Here is a 13,863-nt window from a genome sequence, read left to right as displayed (position 1 = left end):
AGTATAATAATTTTTACTCCAGTAGCACCGATTGGGGGTCGGCTAGGTCCCGGTTAGGGGAGTAAAGTCAGGATTTTACTCCTCTAACCGGTTATTAGGGATCAGTTAGAAATGCCCTAACATTTCAAAACGGCTTCTGCCAGGTTTTAGCTGCTCCATTGAGTAAATGCCTATAAAGTTTTTGTAGTATAAAAATGTTATAGTTCCATGGTCTCGTTCATTATCAATTATGTCAGCTTTGCAGGATGGAACAATGGATGTCAAATGAAAGGAAATGATTGGCGGAGCGTGTACTATATATGGAGATGTCAATGGAAAGGTTTGGAGTTAACATTTGCTTAATGCATTTATGTAAATATTCTTACCATGTAGAAACAAACAGGCTGGAATAGTGTTCAAAGGGTGCATGTTGATCCTAACATAGGTGGAAGTTAAATATAATCCCCATGGAATTAGATTGTGACCCTGTTTGTCGTTCTCAAATCTCAATATGTTTTCTATTTTGTATCCCGTAGCGACGCACATGCATTCACCTTGAGGCTTAACTCTTATGTGTATCTCGCAAGCTTGCATTAACATCCAATTCTATGCTGGCACTTAACTCTTATGTCAAAGAAGACGCTTGATACTAAACTTCAAGGAAAACTGGGGTGCCAAATATGTAGGTGCAGTCTCACACAGAGGAAAAGAGAAGATAACCTGATGTCAATGACTCGTGAATGGAAATAAAAACACCACACTCATTTATGTACTATTTTTCCTAGCTTAAATTATTCATTCAGATGGTATTGCACCCTATTATTCTAATTTTATACACTTATTTCTTGCCAAAAATAAATTAATTGGTTCTTAGCTTATTAAAACTCAGGAGTATTTTATCTTCCTCACACATTTTAATTCATTTTACGCAGGCTGAGATAATACTGATGCTCAATCCACATTTGAATGTCTCATCTCTGAACATTTGAAACGCTGAGCAGTCCATGGAAGCTTGCCTAGCCGCTTTCGCACGACATTATATCTTTGGACGTTTGTACTTCCGCGGCTCTCGACGTGAGCTTCCTTATATGTTAATAAATTGCTGGTTGAGAGCCCCATTCAGCTTGCGGTAGTAAAAAATCTCCCAAAGAGCCTCCCCAGGGCTTGCCGTGGCGGATACCGCATCCCTTGGCTCCGGATGTCGAGCAAGGTGATGGCGAGCAGGAGCATGCGTTGTCAAACAAATAGGTATTGCATTTTGAAACCGACGGGGGCATATAGTATGCAGGGAAATAATAGCTTGAATAACTTTTCGGTAAGATCGGTTTTTGAATGTTTACAAATACAGGCAAACATGTAATATGTTGTTCTATTTTACTTTGAATTAAAATTGAAGCCACTTAATGCAAAGACCTACAACCAGCAGAGAATCAGTAGTACTGCAATCCATTCTATTCTCATAGACACCTACCCATAGGGATACAAATTGATGGCTGTTATGAGGCACCATATATGTCATTGCTTGCTGCACTTGTGCACTGATGTCCCGGGAGTATCTTTGCTATAAATATTCTAGAAATCAGCATATTGAGCGTCATGATATTTCCTATTTGTTACAGTATTTCGTTATATCATAGAAGGTAGCTATGCCCCAGTATTATGTTGTCCCTTTGTTAAATCGAGACTAGTTAATGCAAAGACCTAAAAATGTCATGATATTAATTTGTCTTTGTAACATTATCACAAATGTGGCCCTTTTTATTCATGATCCTAGTTCGACACAATTAAAACCAATAATTTGTTTTTCCCTGTGTATCTAATTTGTTCCTCTTCTAATATACATGCAATAGTATGGAAGAGAAGAATTGCTTGCTATTGCGGTTCTTTGATGATAAGGTTCAGTAGACAAGGTCCCCCACCTTCAAGATGAAGCTAGCAAAGCCAATTTGTATTGGCCCAAAAAGGTCAGGCCATGTACGATGTTAGCCAACATTGATCACAAGATGCTGAAGCTATATTTTTCAATAACGTATAAAACAAGCTTGTAGCTATTGAACTGACTAGGTGATGTTTAGTGATGTTTGCCAGATTGTTTAATCAGTTAACTACCACACATAAGTGGTGAAATTTTACCTGATTGTCTTCTAGGCACATCTTCTACTTATAAATCATGAGTGCGGCGATGCATACTAATATTCCGCTTCTATTTCATCGATTTTACTTGTCCACAGTATATTACAGACATGAGAAAGAAGGGTCTAAAAAGTTACCTTACGTGTGTATGTGGTAATTCATTTTGCTTTCTTTAAAAGCGTATGTTCTCCTTTGTTTTTGACTGGGCACTAAAAGGATGCATCATGCTCTCCTTTATTTTGGTTGTATTTCATTGGTTTTACTCATGCACAGTACAATAAGATTTAAAAAGAAGGGTTTAAATCCCATGGAGAAGTCTGAACAGTTGTATGAATGATCTTGAAGGCGGTTCTTGTTCTGATGTTGCAAAAAAAAGGTTTAAATTCTATTTAATCCTATGTAGAAGTAAGAATATTTGCAGTTCGAGTAGTGCAAAAATGCAAGCTGCCAAAAATATAAGGATTAAATGCATAGTTCTGACTATTTGTGTACTCGAGGGCATCAACGTGGTTACATTGAGGACTAGAGAGAGATGGCGGTGGAAGGGGAGAGAGGAAGGCAGAAGTTCATTGTGATGGAAACTGCAAGCACATTGTGAAATATAATCAAACTACATGGTTATGTATTTGAATTTGCAATTCAAAGTGTGTCCGTGGTGATAAAAGGGGGGATTACGAGTCGGATGTCCCGTGGCGAGCTTTCCTTGGGTAGGCGACGTTGTGAGGCTAGTGTGTGGATTAATAGAGTATGATTCGTAAATCCTAAAGGTATATGCTAGCCACGCTTGATATTACCACTATAATATTTAATACTTTGTATCACAAATGCAATTAACTTTAGTCTTACATGCTGACTTGGGGAGGGAGGGAGGGAGGGAGGGAGAGAGAATTTAGTTTGCGGTAAGACATGTTGTCTAATGTGCACGAGGTTCCTACAACTATGTTAGACACGGTTAGTGTTGAGCCATAAGGAAATATATACCCTGTTGCAACACATGCGCATTGTCCTATATCCGAAAAATGGTCCATCACGCACCGGCAACTATGTTATAAGCATTGCGGCCCGTAGCACCGCACGGGCATTCTACTAGTTAATCACAAGGTTCATCACTTTTGCATCTCGGGTTTAGGTCAAATGGTCATTCGCATTCAATGCCCGTCTAAATCCCGTCTATCCAATGCCTGCTCTGGGAAACATATTTGGAAGGTTTATAAGAAATTGTTAAACCATTCTGAAACTATAAGTTTGAACCAATCCACTCTTAATGAGCTTGAAGAAACTTGTGGCTAATTTTGTATCCTACCATGATCCAGTCCTTTTTGAGCAGCAGCTTCTAGGACTGATTTCTAGGATTGCAACTATTAGAAATTCTAGTGTCTCGCTCCATCGGAATGTTCCAACAACCCATGATTATGATGTTCATTGCAACATTTCTAGAAGGGCTAATTATCCTTTTGCCCTCGGTGGTGTCCATGTGCTCAGTTTTTCCCTCAGTTGTGAATCGTGCTCAGTTTTGCCCCTAGACTGTGCGCAACTACTATGACGAGGCCAAACGGGCAGTTTTTGTTGGGGAACGCAGTATTTCAAAAAATTTCCTACGATCACGCAAGATCTATCTAGGAGATGCATAGCAACGAGCGGGGAGAGTGTGTCCACGTACCCTCGTAGACCGAAAGCGGAAGCGTTAAATAACGCGGTTGATGTAGTCGAACGTCTTCGCGATCCAACCAATCAAGTACCACTAGTAGAAAAAGGGCCTGTAGTCCCGGTTCTGTAACCGGGACTAAAGGGTCGTTACTAAAGCCTCCCCCTTTAGTCCCGCTTCTTACACGAACCGGGACTAAAGGCCCTCCACGTGGCCGCTGCCTGGAGGTCCACCTTTAGTACCGGTTGGTGGAAATTTTATGATTTTTTTTGAATTTCAAATTTTTGAATTATTTTAACCTCTAATCTCTAATCACCCCTCATCACTGCTCAATTTAACCTCTAATCTCTAATCACCCCTCATCATTCCAAATCATCTAACTTCCCGGACGGTCACCCATCCTCTCACTACTCCAGCCTGAGCACGCTTAACTTCCGGGTTCTATTCTCCCTCGTTTCCAAGTCTGCACTTGTTGTTTTCCTGACAATAGTAAGATGTCAATCCTATTAACCCTCAGGAATTTAGCTTGAGCATGAAGTCACACATTTCACTGTTTGAGTTTGAAACTATTGTTCTAAAAAACAATAATTATTTAGTAACACTAGTATTTCTTGAATAAGTAGTTTGACCATAGTTTGACCACAGTTTGACCAGATTTGACCAAAATTCAAAAAACTGAAATAATTATTTAGTAACACTAATATTTCTTGAATAATTAGTTTGACCATTGTTTGACCACCGTTTGACCAGATTTGACCAAAATTCAAAAAAACTGAAATAATTATTTAGTAACACTAATATTGTTGAATAATTATTTAGTAACACTAATACTTCTTGAATAAGTAGTTTGACCAGATTTAACAAAAAATAAAAAAAAACAGAAATTTGAGCATAACTTTTTTTCCTTTTAGAATTTGAGGATTCTAAAAATTTGCAAACAAGCCGTAGGCTGTCCAAATCGGATGCGGATTTTCATGCTGAACATTTTGATATATTATACGTTTTTTTCTGACATCGTATGCAAAAGTTGTCGCCGTTTTACATTTTCCCTACACTTTTTGCAAAACATGTCCAAATTTAAGTTTTTAAATTTTCCTAACTAGTACATGTAGTAACATAACTACATCTAGAAGGATTTTAATTTTTGAAGTTTTTATCATTTTCTTTTGCTTTTTACAAAACTGAAAAGGCGATCCAAGGGGGGGGGGTAGAGTTTGAAAATGGGACCTTTAGTACCGGTTCGTGCCATGAACCGGTACTAATGCCTCAAACCCCATTAGTACCGGTTGGTGGCTCGAACCGGGACTAAAGGTCTAACCTTTAGTACCGGTTGGTGCCATGAACCGGTACTAATGGGCATCGCACCCTTTAGTCTCGGTTCGTGGCACCAACCGGGACTAAAGGTCCCATTTGAACCGGGACTAATGCCTGTACGGTGCCCTAGCCGCTCGAACCGGGACTAATGCTCACATTAGTCCCGGTTCGTAATGCAACAGGGATTAATGCTCTTTTCTGGCCGAACCAAAGCCCTGTTTTCTACTAGTGTACCGAACGCACGGCACCTCCGCGATCTGCACACGTTCAGCTCGGTGACGTCCCGCGAACTCTTGATCCAGCTGAGGCTGAGGGAGAGTTTCGTTAGCACGACGGCGTGATGACGGTGGTGTTGAAGTTATCAACGCAGGGCTTCGCCTAAGCACTACAACGATATGACCGAGGTGGAAATCTGTGGAGGGGGGCACCGCACACGGCTAAAACAACTGTTGACTTGTGTGTTCTAGGGTGCCCCCTGCCCCCGTATATAAAGGAGCAAGGGGAGGCCGGCCGGCCCTCATAGGGCGCACCCCAAGTAGGATTCCTACTAGGAATCCTATTCCTAGTAGGTTTCCAACAAGGGAAGAGAGGGGGAAGGAAGGAGAGGGAGAGAGGGAGAGGGAAAGAGGGGGGCGCCGCCCCCTCCTAGTCCAATTCGGACTCCTCAAGGGGGCGGGGGGCGGCCATCCCTAGGGGCCCTCCTCTATCTCTCACAAGGCCCATGTTGGCCCATTAGTTCCCCTGGGGGTTCCGATAACCCCTCCGGCACTCCGATATTTATCCGGTGACCCCCGGAACTCATCTGGTGTCCGAATAACATCTTCCAATATATCAATCTTTATGTCTCGACCATTTCAAGACTCCTCGTCATGTCCGTGATCACATCCGGGACTCCGAACAACCTTCGGTACATTAAAACACATAAACTCATAATACCGACCGTCATCGAGCGTTAAGCGTGCGGACCCTACGGGTTCGAGAACTATGTAGACATGGCCGAGACTCATCTCCGGTCAATAACCAATAGCGGAACCTAGATGCTCATATTGGCTCCCACATATTCTACGAAGCTCTTTATCGATCAAAACGCATAACAACATACGTTGTTCCCTTTGTCATCGGTATGTTACTTGCCCGAGATTTGATCGTCGGTATCTCAAGACCTAGTTCAATCTCGTTACCGGCAAGTCTCTTTACTCATTCCGTAATGCATCATCCCACAACTAACTCATTAGTCACATTGCTTGCAAGGCTTATAGTGATGTGCATTACCGAGAGGGCCCAGAGATACCTCTCCGACAATCGGAGTGACAAATCCTAATCTCGATCTATGCCAACTCAACAAACACCATCGAAGACACCTGTAGAGCATATTTATAATCATCTAGTTACGTTGTGACGTTTGATAGCACACTAAGTGTTCCTCCGGTATTCGGGAGTTGCATAATCTCATAGTCATAGGAACATGTATAAGTCATGAAGAAAGCAATAGCAACAAACTAAATGATCATCGTGCTAAGCTAATGGATAGGTCTTGTCAATCACATCATTCTCTAATGATGCGATCCCGTTAATCAAATGACAACTCATGTCTATGGTTAGGAAACTTAACCATCTTTGATTAACAAGCTAGTCAAGTAGAGGCATACTAGTGACACTATGTTTGTCTATGTATTCACACATGTACTAAGTTTCCGGTTAATACAATTCTAGTATGAATAATAAACATTTATCATGACATAAGGAAATATAAATAACAACTTTATTATTGCCTCTAGGGCATATTTCTTTCAGTCTCCCACTTGCACTAGAGTCAATAATCTAGATTACACAGTAATGATTCTAACACCCATAGATTCTTGGTGCTGATCATGTTTTACTCGTGAGAGAGGCTTAGTCAACGGGTCTGCAACATTCAGATCCGTATGTATCTTGCAAATCTCTATGTCTTCCTCCTTGACTTGATCGCGGATGGAATTGAAGCGTCGTGTTGTAGTGGGCCTGCCCATTTATTCTCCTCGCTTGTTCGCTCGGGATCGACCGCTTGCTCCTCGCTCGCTTGTTGTATTGTTTTTGCTTTGTGTTTCTTCGCATATATATTTTTTCTTTTTATTTTTCATTTTATTTCTTTGTTTCTTCCTAGTCTTCTTTCATTTTCCGCTTTCTATGTTATTACATGGTTTCTTCGTTGCTTTCACGGTTTTACTGGTTTATTGTTTTCTTTCTCGATTTTCACTTTTTTGCTTTAATTCATTTTCAATTTTTCTTCATTTTTTTAATTTAAATTGGTTTTCTTTGTTTTTCTTTGTACAACTTTTGTATACACCGGTAATATTTTTATATACAAGCTCAAATACATGATGAACATTTACAAAACTTGTATATTTTGTTGTCTATTTCTCTCATACACATTGTATTTTTTACCTCCGGAACATTTTTATATACACATTTATCATTTTGAAAATACATGGTTAATATTTTTGAAAACATAAGTTTTTTATGTCTCCTTTTTCAATAAACATTGCACATTTTCGTATACATCAGGAACTTATGTTTAAAAATTTACAAACACTTGATTAACATTTTATTCAGCATATAATTTTTAATTTATTACTTTTTCTTACATATTGTACTTTTTTTAACACACCAAGAACATTTTTTTAATACAAGTTTAACTTTTTCCAGATACATTATTAATAGTTTTCATGTCTGTTTCCTCTATACACCTCGTATATTTTTTGTGTACATTGGAAACATTTTTTATACACATTTAAAAAATTAATTACATGCACAAAATGAAAAATAAAAATATTATGATAGAAGAAGTACCAGAAAAAACAAGTGCTTTTGAGGCCTGTGCCCTCCCGCAGGCTGGGCTGGTCTAGTTTCGTGCTTGCTTCAGGCGCGGCAGCCGGGACCTCCTATCTACCGCTCTTTGCGGCAAATACACTCGCAAGGCACACATAAATAGATTTGCTAGGCAGATCTATTTTCTGGCGCTGTACAAACAAAAAATCACAAAACAGTGCGTGTAAAGAGGGATTCGCAAGACCTCTTGCTCCAAACTGCGTGCCTAGCCACTGAAACAACTAAATTTTTGTGATCAAACGAGCGGCTCAGACCTTTTCAAATTATAAGTGTTGATGGATTTGAACATCTTTTGAAAAATTCGAACATGGCTTTTATTTTATTTTTATGTTTTATGAAACTTGAAATTTTCCAAAATTTTGAATAAATTTACGAAAAACAGATTTCTTTGAAATTACAAACATTTTTTGACCCCTGTGAACAATTTTCCAAAATGGTAATAAATTTGAAATTCTGAAAAAAGAGAAACAGAAACAATTTTTGATTTGAGAAAAAAATTGAAACAGGAATTTTTTTAGAAATACCAGAACAAAATTTTGAAATCTAGAAAAATGAACAAAATTTGAAATACCAGAACAAAATTTTGTGCAAGCAGATTTGTTTTAATGGTGAGAAAATCTTGAAAAAGGAAACATTTTAGAAAATTCTATTTTTTTGGAAAAAAAGAACATTTTATTAAGTTGCCTGATTTTTTTCGGAGACAAGAACACATTTGAATATATTAAACTAATTCGAAACAGAAACATTTTCTGGAATCGTGACTAAATTTTGATAACATGAATATTATTTGAAAATACTGAACATTTTCTAAAACATGAACTTTTCTGAATTTCTGATGTTTTTTAAAAGGAGGGCAATTTTTTAAAATTCTGAACAACATTTGGATAATGTGAAGAAAAATTACAAAAAACACTGAAAAACTAGGTCGCAAACATTTACTAGGCCAGACAGAAAGCTATTGATTCACACTACAGTAATCCGTATTTTATACAGTGCGATGACGCTACATCAAACCTCTTACTAGGCTGGCCTGGCGCACTTGCCCGTGTCCGTTGGCTCACCCGTCTGACTGAAATCACTATTTAAGTGGTACTGCATGCAAAGGTCTCTCCCACCTCTTCAGGGGATCACAAGTGGCAACCTAGGAGTTTTTCTCTTTTTTGTAGATCCATTTGTCAAAATCCCAAAACATTTTCACAGTCGGATTGAAAGTGCGTTAAGTCGACTAGATGGGGTGAATAGGCGATTTTTATGAATTCTTCACTGAGGAATTTCAGGGTGAGGAAATTTCTAAGTAAAGAACTACTAGCAGCGGAATAAGTACTCAGGTGCAAGCATAACATGACAGAAGCGCAGTCATCATGATGAAAAGAAAACTAGCACAGAGTACAGAAAGCGTAAACACAGGATAAAAAGGCTGAAGACAAACTGACTGAAGAAATTGAACTGAGAAATTGAGAAAGTCTTCAGTCAAATGTCTTGAAACAGTACCGATCAAGTACACAACACAGTAATGAGGAAATGAAAGGGTTGAGGAGATAGAACCAGTTAGCTCGGTGAAGACAATGATTATGTAGACCGGTTCCAACTGCTGTGACAGTCGTACGTCTGGTTGGAGCGACTAGGTATTTAAACCTGAGGACACAAAGTTGATACGTCTCCGTCGTATCTACTTTTTCAAACACTTTTTCCCTTGTTTTGGACTCTAACCTGCATGATTTGAATGGAACTAACCCGGACTGACGCTATTTTCAGCAGAATTGCCATGGTGTTATCTTTGTACAGAAACAAAAGTTCTCGGAATGACCTGAAACTTCACGGAGATTATTTTTGGAAATAATAAAAATACTGGCGAAAGAATCAAGGCCAGGGGGTCCACACCCTGTCTACGAGGGTGGGGGGCGCGCCTGCCCCGCGCGCCCCCTGCCTCGTGGGCCCCCTGGAGCTCCACCGACCTCAACTCCAACTCTATATATTCGTGTTCGGGGAGAAAAAATAAGAGAGAAGGATTCATCGCGTTTTACGATACGAAGCCGCTGCCAAGCCCTAAACTCTCTCAGGAGGGCTGATCTGGAGTCCGTTCGGGGCTCCGGAGAGGGGAATCCGTCGCCATCATCATCATCAACCATCCTCCATCACCAATTTCATGATGCTCAGCGCCGTGCGTGAGTAATTCCATCGTAGGCTTGCTGGACGGTGATGGGTTGGATGAGATTTATCATGTAATCGAGTTAGTTTTGTTAGGGTTTGATCCCTAGTATCCACTATGTTCTGAGATTGATGTTGCTATGACTTTGCTATGCTTAATGCTTGTCACTAGGGCCTGAGTGCCATGATTTCAGATCTGAACCTATTATGTTTTCATGAATATATGTGATTTCTTGATCCTATCTTGCAAGTCTATAGTCACCTACTATGTGTTATGATCCGGCAACCCCGAAGTGACAATAATCGGGACCACCCCCGGTGATGACCATAGTTTGAGGAGTTCATGTATTCACTATGTGTTAAGGCTTTGGTCCGGTACTCTATTAAAGGGATGCCTTAATATCCCTTAGTTTCCGCTAGGACCCCGCTGCCATGGGAGGGTAGGACAAAAGATGTCATGCAAGTTCTTTTCCATAAGCACGTATGACTATATTCGGAATACATGCCTACATTACATTGATGAATTGGAGCTAGTTCTGTGTCACCCTATGTTATAACTGTTGCATGGATAATCACATCCGACATAATTCTCCATCACCGATCCAATGCCTATGAGCTTTTCACATATTGTTCTTCGCTTATTTACTTTTCCGTTGCTACTGTTACAATCACTACAAAACTATCACTGTTACTTTTGCTACCGTTACCACTACTATCATACTACTTTGCTGCAGATATTAAGTTATCCAGGTGTGGTTGAATTGACAACTCAACTGCTAATACTTGAGAATATTCTTTGGCTCCCCTTGTGTCGAATCAATAAATTTGGGTTGAATACTCTACCCTCGAAAACTGTTGCGATCCCCTATACTTTCCTTGAGTCACTTGGGATTTATATGTGCTGGTCACTATGAGGAACTTGAAAGATGAGAAAACTAAAATTTATCCCTCAACTACGAGGGGAGGTAAGGAACTGCCATCTAGCTCTGCACTTGATTCACCTTCTGTATTGAGTAAGCTTGCGACACCTAAACCTGCTTCTGCTATTAATTCTGATATGTCGCATGTTATTGATGATGCCACTTCTGCTATGCATGATACTTACGATGAAACTACTTCTATGCTTGATACTACTGTGCCACTTGGTGAATTTCTTGATGAACAACTTGCTAGGGCTAGAGAGAATGAAATTATTGAAACTGATAATATTGATGAAAGTGACGATGAAGATTCTCCCCCTAGATATGAATTGCCTGTTGTGCCTGAGGGCTATGTTATGGATGAAGAAACTGCTAGAGACTTTCTTGCTTGCAATGATAGGAGTGATCTTAAGAAATTATTAGCTAAGCTGAAACAAAAATCTCTAAATGCTAGAATGAAACATGATCCTGCTAACTTCACCTATCTTTGTTACTGATAAGGATTATGAATTCTCTGTCGACCCTGATATAATTACTTTGGTTGAATGTGATCCTTTCTATGGCTATGAATCTGAAACTGTTGTGGCACATCTTACTAAATTAAATGATATAGCCACCCTGTTCACTAATGACGAGAAAACTCGCTACTATTATATCCTTAAGATATTTCCGTTCTCATTAAAGGGTGATGCTAAGATATGGTTTAATTCTCTTGATCCTGGTTGTGTGCGTAGTCCCCAGGATATGATTTATTACTTCTCTGCTAAATATTTCCCTACTCATAAGAAACAAGCTGCTTTAAGGGAAATATATAATTTTGTGCAAATTGAAGAAGAGAGTCTCCCACAAGCTTGGGGGAGGCTTCTCCAATTACTTAATGCTTTGCCTGATCATCCTCTTAAGAAAAATGAAATACTTGATATTTTTTATAATGGACTAACCGATGCTTCCAGAGACCAGCTGGTTAGTTGTGCTGGTTGTGTTTTCAGGGAAAGAACTGTCGATGAAGCTGAAATTCTATTGAATAATATGTTGACAAATGAAAATAATTGGACACTTCCTGAACCAACTCCCAAGCCAACTCCGAGGAGAAGGGGTGTTCTATTTCTCAGTCCTTAAGATATGCAAGAGGCAAAGAAATCTATGAAAGAAAAAGGTATAAAAGCTGAAGATGTTAAGAATTTACCTCCTATTGAAGAAACACATGGTCTTAATTTACCACCTGTTGAAGAAATACATGGTCTTGATAACCCGACACAGGTAGTAAAGGTAAATTCTCTCTATAGATTTGATGAAGTTGATATTCCTCGTTATAAGTCTGCTAGCCAATGCCTAGATGAGTTTGATAATTTTATTGTCAAACAAGAAAACATCAATGCTTATGTTGGTAGACAATTGAAACACAATTCTGATATGCTTGAACACTTGAGTGATTATATGTCTAGAGTTAAAGGTGAACTTAAACTCATTAGTAAACATGCTTCTATGGTTACCAGTCAAGTAGAACAAGTACTTAAAGCTCAGAATGATTTGCTCAATGAATTAGATAGTAAGAATAATGACTTTGCTGTTAGAGTTGCAACTAGAGGGGTAAAGTGACTCAGGAACCTTTGTATCCTGAAGGTCACCCCAAGAGAATTGAGCATGATTCTCAGAGAACTAATGTAGATGCACCTAGTCCTTCTAAAAAGAAGAAAAAGAAAAATGATAGGACTTTGCATGCTTCTAGTGAACCTGTTGTTGACACACCTGAGAATCCCAATGATATTTCTATTTCTGATTCTGAAACACAATCTGGTAATGAACATGAACCTAGTGATAATGTTAATGATGATGTTTATGTTGATGCTCAACCTAGTAATAACAATGATGTAGAAATTGAACCTGCTGTTGATCTTGATAACCCACAATCAAAGAATCAACGCTATGATAAGAGAGACTTTGTTGCTAGGAAGCATGGCAAAGAAAGAGAGCCATGGGTTCAGAAACCCATGCCTTTTCCTCCCAAACCATCCAAGAAAAAGGATGATGAGGATTTTGAGCGCTTTGCTGAAATGATTAGACCTATCTTCTTGCGTATGCGTTTAACTGATATGCTCAAAATGAATCCTTATGCTAAGTATATGAAAGATATTGTTACTAATAAGAGAAAGATAACAGAAGCTGAAATTTCCACCATGCTTGTTAATTATACTTTCAAGGGTGGAATACCAAAGAAACTTGGAGATCCAGGAGTACCCACTATACCATGCTCCATTAAAAGAAACTATGTTAGAACTGCTTTATGTGATCTTGGAGCCAGTGTTAGTGTTATGCCTCTCTCTTTATATCGTAGACTTGATTTGAATAAGTTGACACCTACTGAAATATCTTTGCAAATGGCCGATAAATCAACTGCTATACCTGTCAGTATTTGTGAGGATGTGCCTGTTGTGGTTGCAAACGTTACTATTTTAACGGACTTTGTTATTCTTGATGTTCCCGAGGATGATAGTATGTCTATTATTCTTGAAAGACCCTTTTTGAATACTGCAGGGGCTGTTATTGATTGCAACAAAGGCAATGTCACTTTTCATGTTAATGGTAATGAGCATACGGTACACTTTCCGAGGAAACAACTTCAAGTTCATAGTATAAACTCTATTGGAAAAATTCCATCGATTATTATTGGAGGTTTTGAATTCCCTCTTCCTACTATCAAGAGAAATATGATATTCTTATTATTGGGGATGTGTATATCCCCGTTGAGGTAACTTAGTGTTATTTGAAATTTCTCCGGTTTCATGCGATTCGGAATGAGTTTGTTAACAAGACCTGATCAACCTTGTTAGTGGATTCCTTTTGATGAGCATGAGA

At 39.0% G+C, this 13,863-nt stretch overlaps 1 long non-coding RNA gene across 3 annotated transcripts in view; it reads left to right on the top strand.

Moving 5' to 3' along the window:
• The window catches only part of LOC123050237 (uncharacterized), a 5,391-nt gene extending 3,089 nt beyond the window's left edge, over positions 1–2,302 (top strand). The window contains exons 6-8 of one of the 3 annotated variants that reach the window (XR_006423734.1): positions 245–319; positions 912–1,227; positions 1,830–2,300. This is a non-coding gene — a long non-coding RNA (uncharacterized lncRNA). Of the gene's footprint in view, positions 1–236; positions 320–911 lie in introns of all 3 variants that reach the window. The other 2 variants (XR_006423733.1, XR_006423735.1) reach the window with 2 other exon arrangements.
• The last annotated feature ends 11,561 nt before the right edge of the window (positions 2,303–13,863 follow it).

This window comes from Triticum aestivum, chromosome 2D (genome assembly GCF_018294505.1).
Source record: "Triticum aestivum cultivar Chinese Spring chromosome 2D, IWGSC CS RefSeq v2.1, whole genome shotgun sequence".
Lineage (NCBI taxonomy): Eukaryota > Viridiplantae > Streptophyta > Magnoliopsida > Poales > Poaceae > Triticum > Triticum aestivum.
The sequence above is the reverse complement of the archived record's forward strand: the minus strand, read 5'-3'. Positions and strand labels throughout refer to the sequence as shown.